This window comes from Lactuca saligna, chromosome 8 (assembly GCF_052625555.1).
Source record: "Lactuca saligna cultivar CGN05327 chromosome 8, ASM5262555v1, whole genome shotgun sequence".
Taxonomy (NCBI): Eukaryota; Viridiplantae; Streptophyta; class Magnoliopsida; order Asterales; family Asteraceae; genus Lactuca; species Lactuca saligna.
In genome coordinates this window covers 49,033,427-49,041,990 of record NC_136424.1, presented here as the reverse complement: position 1 = coordinate 49,041,990, position 8,564 = coordinate 49,033,427, and the positions used below count along the sequence as shown (strand labels likewise).

Below are 8,564 nucleotides of genomic sequence, written 5' to 3'. Positions count from 1 at the left end.
GACTTCTTGGTTAGTCGGGTCAACGGAACTGCAATCTTGGAGAAGTCCTGGATAAATCTCCTGTAATAACCTGCCAGACCCAGAAAACTCCAAATCTCAGTTGGAGACCTCAGAATCCCCCACTGCATCACGACCTCTATCTTGGCTGGATCTACCAAAATACCCTCTGGTTGACGAGGTGCCTAAGAAACTGCACTTCGTACAACCAGAACTCACACTTGGAGAACTTCACAAAAAGTATCTCCCTCCTTAGTGTTTCCAGCACCTCTCTCAAGTGCTCCTCATGCTGCTCGTGGGTCTTGGAGTAAATCAAGATGTAATCAATGAATACTATTACAGACCAATCCAGCATCACTCTGCACATGCAGTGTATGAGGTCCATGAATGCGACTGGAGCATTGGTGAGCCCAAACAGCATCACCACAAACTCATAATGACCATAGCGAGTCCTAAAACCTGTCTTCTACACATCATCATCCCTGAATCACATCTGGTGATACCCTGACCGTAGATCAATCTTGGAGAACAAAGATGGTCCCTAAAGCTGGTCAAACAAATTATCGATCCTCGGAAGTGGGTAATGGTTCTTTACTGTTACCTTGTTCAGCTCCCGTTACTCTATGCACATGCGATGCGACACGTCCTTCTTCTTCACAAAAAGGATCGGGGATCCCTATGGTGAACTTCTCGCCCTGATAAAACCTTGTCTACCAACTTTTGCAGCTGCATAGACAACTCCTGCATCTCGGTTGGAGCCAACCGATATAGTGCCTTAGCTATTGGAGCCGCACCAGGGACCAGATCAATCCTAAACTCAACCTGTCGCATCGGAGGTATCCCAGGAAAATCTTCCTAGAATACGTCCGGGTACTCTCGCACTACTGGTACATCATCAACTGTCGCCTTACCCTTATCCAAGGTATCCATCACATAGGCGACGTATCCTGTGCCACCCTGCTGAAAGTGGCGTTTCGCCGTCGCTGCTGAACAGAATATTGGTCCTCTCTGTGGCCTCTTGCCATGGATCACTAACTCTCCCCCACTAGGAGTGCGAACCCCTCTAGCTGCTGCTCGCAGTCAATCACTGCCCCCATTGGGGCTCAACAAATCCATACCAACTATAACCTTATTCCTTTACAGGGGAGTAGGAACCAAGTCCACTAAAAACTGCTCATCAAATAATCAAAGTGTACATCCTCTATGAACCCTCGCGACCCTGACAGTCCTGTCATCGGCTATCTCAACATCAGGTGGACGATCCAACTCCTCCGGAGCTCTACTAAAATGCTTGCTAAGTGCGAGCGACACAAAACATCGGGTAGCCCCCGAATCAAAGAGTACCATAGCTGATATATCGTTCACTAAGAACGATCCTATAAACAAACACACACATGAGTAATAATAAAAAATAATAAAGATATAATGGAGAAGGTACATACCCGTAACCACATTAGGAGCTGATCGTGCCTCCTCTATTGTCAACTGGAAGGCTCTGCTCTTCGCCACCGACACCTCAGCCCTACCCTGATGGCTGCCTATAATCCTCAAAATGGTAGGAGCAGGTGCCACCACCTATCCTGCTGATGCTAGACTCGGACACTAGGCCTTCTTGTGTCCCTTCTGATTGCACTGAAAGCAAATCAGATTAGATGTTGTAGTGGTGGTGATAGTACTAGTACAATCCTTGCTAACATGTCTAGTTCGGCCACACTTGAAGTAGCCCGAACTACCAGCCCTACATGCCCCGTTGTGCCCCCTGACATACTTGTTGCAGCGGCCTCAGCCATGATGGCCCTTCCCTTAGGAATCTGTCTTGGGATTTTTATCCAAACCCTCTATGCCAGACACTGACTCTGGCTTCCTCTTCCTCTCAATCTCTAAATCAATCTCCTTCTCACGAGCCCTCTCTATCATATCCTCCAGCGTCTTCCAGGTGGACCAACTCACAAACTGTCTGATATCGCTCCTCAGCATTTCATGGTATCAAGCCTTTTTCATCTCCTCATCTGCCACATACTACAGAACGAAAAAGGCCCTCTCCCTAAACTTGGCAGTAATCTCCACCATTATCTCTATCGTCTGCTGGAGGTCTTGAAACTCCCTAGCAAGATATTTCACCTCAATAACAGGTGCGAACTTAGCCCTGAACCTGGTCGTGAAGTCACTCCAAGTCACCGTATCCAATACTGTATCATCACCAATGGCTCTCCCAACCTCCTTCCACCAGTTACGTGCCCTATCGTTCAGAATATAAGAGACAAACCTAACCTTGTCCCCCTCAGGACATTTGTTGGTGCGGAATGCATTGGCGACATCTGCCAACCATCCGGTACTCGCAATGGGGTCCCAAGCCCCATCGCAGTCTGGAGCTTCACAAACCCTGAAATCCTTGAAAGTCAGTGTGCATGACGCCATCATGGCCGCCATCTCAGTGCGGAAAGCACTCAACCTCTCATCCAAAAGCTCAAGAATGCCCTCCTTGATCGTGCCAAAGATCACAGGTGTCTGGTCTAGTATGTTGTGCGTGATCTCTAAGGAGATGAAATACCTGGTCTACTCATCTAGCTGCTCGGCTCCAGAACCTGAGCCTGATCCCTCACCGGCACCTGAACTGTTGACTGCTGGTCTAGGGCGTAACACCACCATTCCGAAAAACACATCATAACAACCATCAGAATACTAAACATAACTGGAGGGATTTCAAACACTACAAGTATCCTAGATTCATCTTAGCCTTCGTTGATTCGAGTACGGATCCTCTGCTTTCAGTAGTACAGGCCCATAATACCTTCTACATTTATCCGTACTTTCCTCAAGAACTGACTTGACTTCACCAAATCCCTTCTACTACTAATGCTTCACGCCCTACTTTTATCCTAGGCTTTCCCTAGGGTAATTACCAATCCACTCTCCGCCATCAGCTGCAGAAGAAGTCCCTGCTATCTTCCCGTAACTAGCTCGTGAATACTATTACATATCACTCAGACTAGATGATTTTTCGAATGAGAGGCTCTACCCTACAATGGTTAGACTCAAACGAGAGCTGTGAAATAAGGCTAAACCTAACCTTCTGAAATTATTTAGTCCTTGTAATATGTAACTTAACATATTCGTTCACTAGTTAGTCAAGGATAGCTAGAACTCCTAAAAGCACAAAGCAAGCAACATTCAAACATTGAGTACATATAATCAATAATATAATACTCTATCTATCATAATAACCGATCTGTACTAGCATGCAGTTCTCATAAGGCTGATACACATATAACATGCACATAATGCATCCTTCCTAGATCTGTAGTCCTAATCTAGCATGCAATTCTCATAAATTTGATAAACATATCATAACATAAACTTGTATGAGTAATTTGGGAGTACTTACTTGAGCTCAGCTGATTGCATACACCACACTCTTTTCTCTTTTCAAAGTTCTTTTCTTTATACTTTTTTCTAAAATTAATTTTCCTTCCTCGTAAATCCTTTTATAAAATGGTTTTTCTTTTGAAAATTCTATACCAAATCCTTAGTTTGAGTTCAGACACACCCAAAAGTGCGCCTGAATTCCTCAAACCAAGGCTTTGATACCAACTTCAAACATCCCAAAGATACGGACCAAAAATTTCATTTTAAAATCATTAATAAAACCATGAATCATCCATAATAGCAAAGAAAATCAAGTATCATGTATCTTAAAATATCGTGACAAGTACTGTATCAAAATCATATGAGAAAAATATCAGAGTCTCAATATCCCATGTTGGAATTGTGGTGTGTGTCATGCGATAACCTCGAGCCCTTGCCCTTGCTACCAGAAGTACCTGACACCAAAACTGAAAACTATAAGCACGATTATGAGTGAGTCTCCACAACTACCATATACCATACAAATATCATGCAACTAGGAGATTCGGTCCCTGCCCATACTCCGCTATCTAGGAGATTCGGGCCCCGCCCACACTCCACTGTCTAACATGCATACAAGTATCACACAGGCAACAAGTATATCTTCCAAACAATCACATATCAATACTCGAATAATACTATGAGCATGAGGTCTCACCCATTGTAGACTGCTACGAAATTCAGGCCCCGCCCATACTCATCTACTAACATATCACATATATGGGTCGACCTTGGTGCCTTAGACACATTCCTATTGAAATGGAACTCACCTCGCAAGACTGACTGTTGAAAACTCGAGTGAGGAATCCCTGTCTGCTGCTCCGATGACTCTCCAACTATCAATTCCATAACAACACTTAATCAAAATCTGATGACCCTTCTTAGGGTAAAATGACCATATTACCCCTGGTCAAAGTCAACATCCTGGTCAAAGGCAACTTTCCAGGTTGACCTAACTCGCCGAGTAAGCCTCGTGACTCGTCGAGTTCTAGAACTTAGAACCCTAGAATCGCGAATCGGCTCGGCGAGTCACCCTATGAATTGTCGAGTTCCTAGGCTACTTATCATTGCGATTCGATGAAACTAACTCGTCGAGTCGTCCTCAGAATTGTTGAGTCCTAGCATAATCAGAAAAGGGACAAGATCATCAAACTCGTTGAGTTCCTTAGCAACTCGCCGAGTTTCTTGAACATCATCGAGGATCCGTGATCGGACTCGCCGAGTTCCCATATGAGCTCGTCGAGTCCCTTGCAGATCTAACCTAAACAACTGATTTCACACTTCTAAGGCTCCAAAATACAGATCCAGATCGTTTCTATGGTCCATTTATATAAATTTGGAGACTTGATGGCTTTACACACCTTAAATAGATCCAAACTCAAGTTATAGCAACCTACTTCTATGAACATGACCATGGCTTGGAAAAAATAGGTTCAAGACCTCCTTTATGGCTCTAGAGGCTAAATATCATAGGAAAGAGGGATTGTTTAGCATACAACCCATGGAGAATAACTTATCCTTCTCAAAGGGGTCAAAAAGACCCTTAAATTAACACTAAAGAAGATCTAAGCTATGGTTTATCAAGCTAAGAGCTTTTTACCTCAGAGGGCTGCCAAAGATGGATGAAATCCTGGATCTTGATCTTCTCCACAAGCTTGATGGCTCCTAGCTCTTCCAACTCTCTTCTTGTGACATCCCCAAAATCACGGCCAGAAAAGACCGGTTTGTTTATGCTTTGTTTAAAAATCAGAGTAACATTTTAAATAAAAGTGTTGCGGAATTTGTCCCAAAACAATAACATGATAAAGATTTATCAAAAGCATTTCCATAGAAATGTATTTCATTAAAAGACTCGGGATGTCATGTTCGTACAGATCAAAAGCATAAACAGTACAATACAAGCCTTACTACATTATTTCATATCTACAGGCCTATATCCGTAATCCCTCATCCAAACATCATATATATGCTCAAGCGCCACTACCTGTAATACATAAAACTGAGTGGGTCAGGCTTGGGAGCCTGGTGAGCACATAGGGTTTTCAACCCACAATAAATAAGTTTATTAATTTCATCAATCAACAATAACCCGATTACCCGTTCCCGTTATCCTCACTTTACGTCCCTAAACACCTATCATAAGGGACCTAGCCTAAGGATCATCATCGGGACGGACACTACTGCTAAGGGGATTCCTCAGCAATAAATGTCCTAATATGCAACCATGTGGGGGATGGAGTACATCTGGTGAGCACACAGTTCAAATAAACACCTACAGGTTGCGAGCCTGCTAGTGTTCCACTGGACTGTCTAGAATAGTCCGTGGTCGTCATCTATACTCCGCTAGATGACTGGATCATCAATAACATCTATAACGAGGCCTCTCATTATTTTATTTTGTCACACAGCAACTATTACATCTACCCATGTTTTACCCAACACATTTTGTAGATATAAAATACATATACAGTTTAAATCTTTGAAAACATGTATAAAACGTTCATCCAGCATAGATAGCAAGTATTCAGATAATATTCACACATAGCACGTAATTTATATTAAATACTTCATATCTATGTGTAAGCTGAAAGTAACTATGCACTCACCTGAAAAGGTGGTGATTCCGAACTCAGACAGCGCTTCGCTTCTTAAATAGAATTTTCTTCGACGAAACCTAGTATTATTACCACTAGAGTTTAGTCTATTATTCGCCGAGACTAATTAATAGTCTAGCTATTATTATTATTATATAAGCGTTAAAAAAAAAATACTTATATAACCCATAATAATAGCCCAAGTATTTATTATAAGTTCATAATAACAATACTAATTTTAAATATAAGCTATATTAAAATAAGGTAAGCATAACTTACTTACAATGGGGTTTTAGCTAGGAGTCGGGCTCTGCAGGGGCAGAACTTCGTCGCTGAATCTTTCTAAGAAAGATTCGTGCAGCGCTTCAGCGCTCACCTTACTATACTAAACTACAGAAAGAGAAGTCGAATCACGAGGGACCGAAATGCTCGGGGGATAAGGAGAGAAAGACTCTTGAATCAAGAGAATGGTGCAAGAAATATGAGAGCCCAAGGCTCTTATTTATACTAATTGAATTTTCAAAAACTACCCTCCATAATTACTTAATGACCTTTTAGTTATATAAACAACTAAACACCCCTCTATAATACTATTTTAAATGGATTTAATGATATTTGTACTAAACTAATGTCGAAAGAACTCAATATTAGTCTTATAATGACCGCATCGTCGATACCTTTCTAATGATATATACATATGTATATATATGTGTACGTATACATGATTTATACTTTATTTTAATACGTAAATATGCTATTATAATTTGTAACTCGTTCATACGAACTCCGTTTTTGACGTTATTTATATCCACGCGTAGGTAAAATCAAGATCTACAACTTTCATTTAGACTCTATCGGCTAATTCTCGACCGATCTCAAATTTAACAGTAGGAGGAGTTTAGACTGTTAAATGACCGCGAAGAGTTCATAACTCCTTCATACGGACTCCGTTTTCGTCTGTCTTTTTACCTTTGAGTTCCTATTAATGAGATCTTCAACTCTCATTTAGGTCATGTAAGCCAAAAACCGCTCGAACTAAAATTCGAGTTTCAGGCCGTGCACTGCTAAGCCGAATCTTAGAAAAATCATAACTTTTTCATACGAAGTCAGATTTGGGCGTTCTTTTTATCGATGTTCTTAGTTTAACATATTCTACGACTTTTGTTTAGATTGCTACGGCTAAAAAGTCTTCTATCGTAAATTCACTATTTACGTCTCCCGGTGCCGTGTCAGTTTTGCCGTAAAACTTCGGCGGGTCATAACTTCTTCGTTATAGCTCGGATTTCGGCGTTCTTTATATGTACGGAAACCTTGAGACATATTCTAAAACTTTATGTAGATATATCTGGATTATCTCACACTTTAATTTTGATGCTCAGTTTTATTCTTTATTAATTATACACTTATAATTAAATAATAAACACATAAACACACATAATTCACATAATACTCAAATATTTTATATTTATTACTTCAAAAAGAGTTACAATAGTTGACCTAGACTATTACATTGACAAAAATGCTTAGCCCTGAAAACCCGGGCGTTACACTTCTATATCACAAAAACACACTCAAAATCTCAATGATCTCTCAAGGATGAAGCTCACAATGAATTAGGGTTTTGGAGGTGATGGAGGCTAGATATGATGCTTAAATAGCGTGCAAAACCCCGAAAATAGGGTTTCCTCCTGACATACCTACTCGTCGAGTCCAGGCTTGGACTCGCCGAGTAGACCATTTAAATCCCCACGTCCTTTCTGGCATCTACTCGACAAGTCAAAGCTACCAACTCATCGGGTCCTTCTTTCAAAATAAATAGATAAATACTTAATTAAACGAGTACTAGGAAACCGGATGTTACACCATTCCTCTACAAATTATTCTCAAATGGAGTCCATAAGTTACCATTCGGCTCCTAGCCTCCAAAATCTTTTCAAATTAAGTCCCAATAATTTACAAATTAGTCCCTGCCTTCACAATTATTTATAAAATCAATCCAAACCTACACTTTTAACCCCCAACTTCTAAATTCCTTTTCAAAATAAATCCTAGAATTACTCTTTAACCCCTGAATAATCCAATTTATAACATTTGGCTCCCCAAAACCAACACCCCGCTAAATAATATGGATTTAAGGCGACTATTCGTTCATCATTTTTATCTATTTATTTATTTAATAAACAAGATGTTACAACTCTCCCCCATTTAAATTAGATTTCGTCCTCAAAATCATTCCTTACCACCCCTTACACAACCGAAAACTCGAATGACATGGTCAAAACCACAAGCATACCATAGCCTCTCCAAGGCAACCAAAACCATCCTACGCAGGGTTCTAAACCCGAAGATGAATGAATTCCTTAAAACATGATTGCGTTTACTCCATCTGAAACCTGAAGTCTCAAGATGGTCTGTCTCCTTGACGGACCGTCCATATCAAATCATTGTCGAGTTCACTATACTTGTCTCTAACTGGCTATTCAACTTCTCACATTATTTAGTCTGACCGTAACCAATTTAGTATATGCCCTGAAGGACAGGCAACCCCACACACGAGTCCAGAGTCAC

General features: G+C 40.9%; 1 long non-coding RNA gene across 1 annotated transcript; it reads right to left on the bottom strand.

Moving 5' to 3' along the window:
* Positions 1–5,211: 5,211 nt before the first annotated feature.
* On the bottom strand, positions 5,212–6,454 carry LOC145013208 (uncharacterized). Its single transcript, XR_013664877.1, has 3 exons — positions 6,280–6,454; positions 6,009–6,076; positions 5,212–5,386 (listed from the first exon to the last, which is right to left on the bottom strand). It is a non-coding gene; the product is annotated as an uncharacterized LOC145013208 (long non-coding RNA).
* Positions 6,455–8,564: the final 2,110 nt, after the last annotated feature.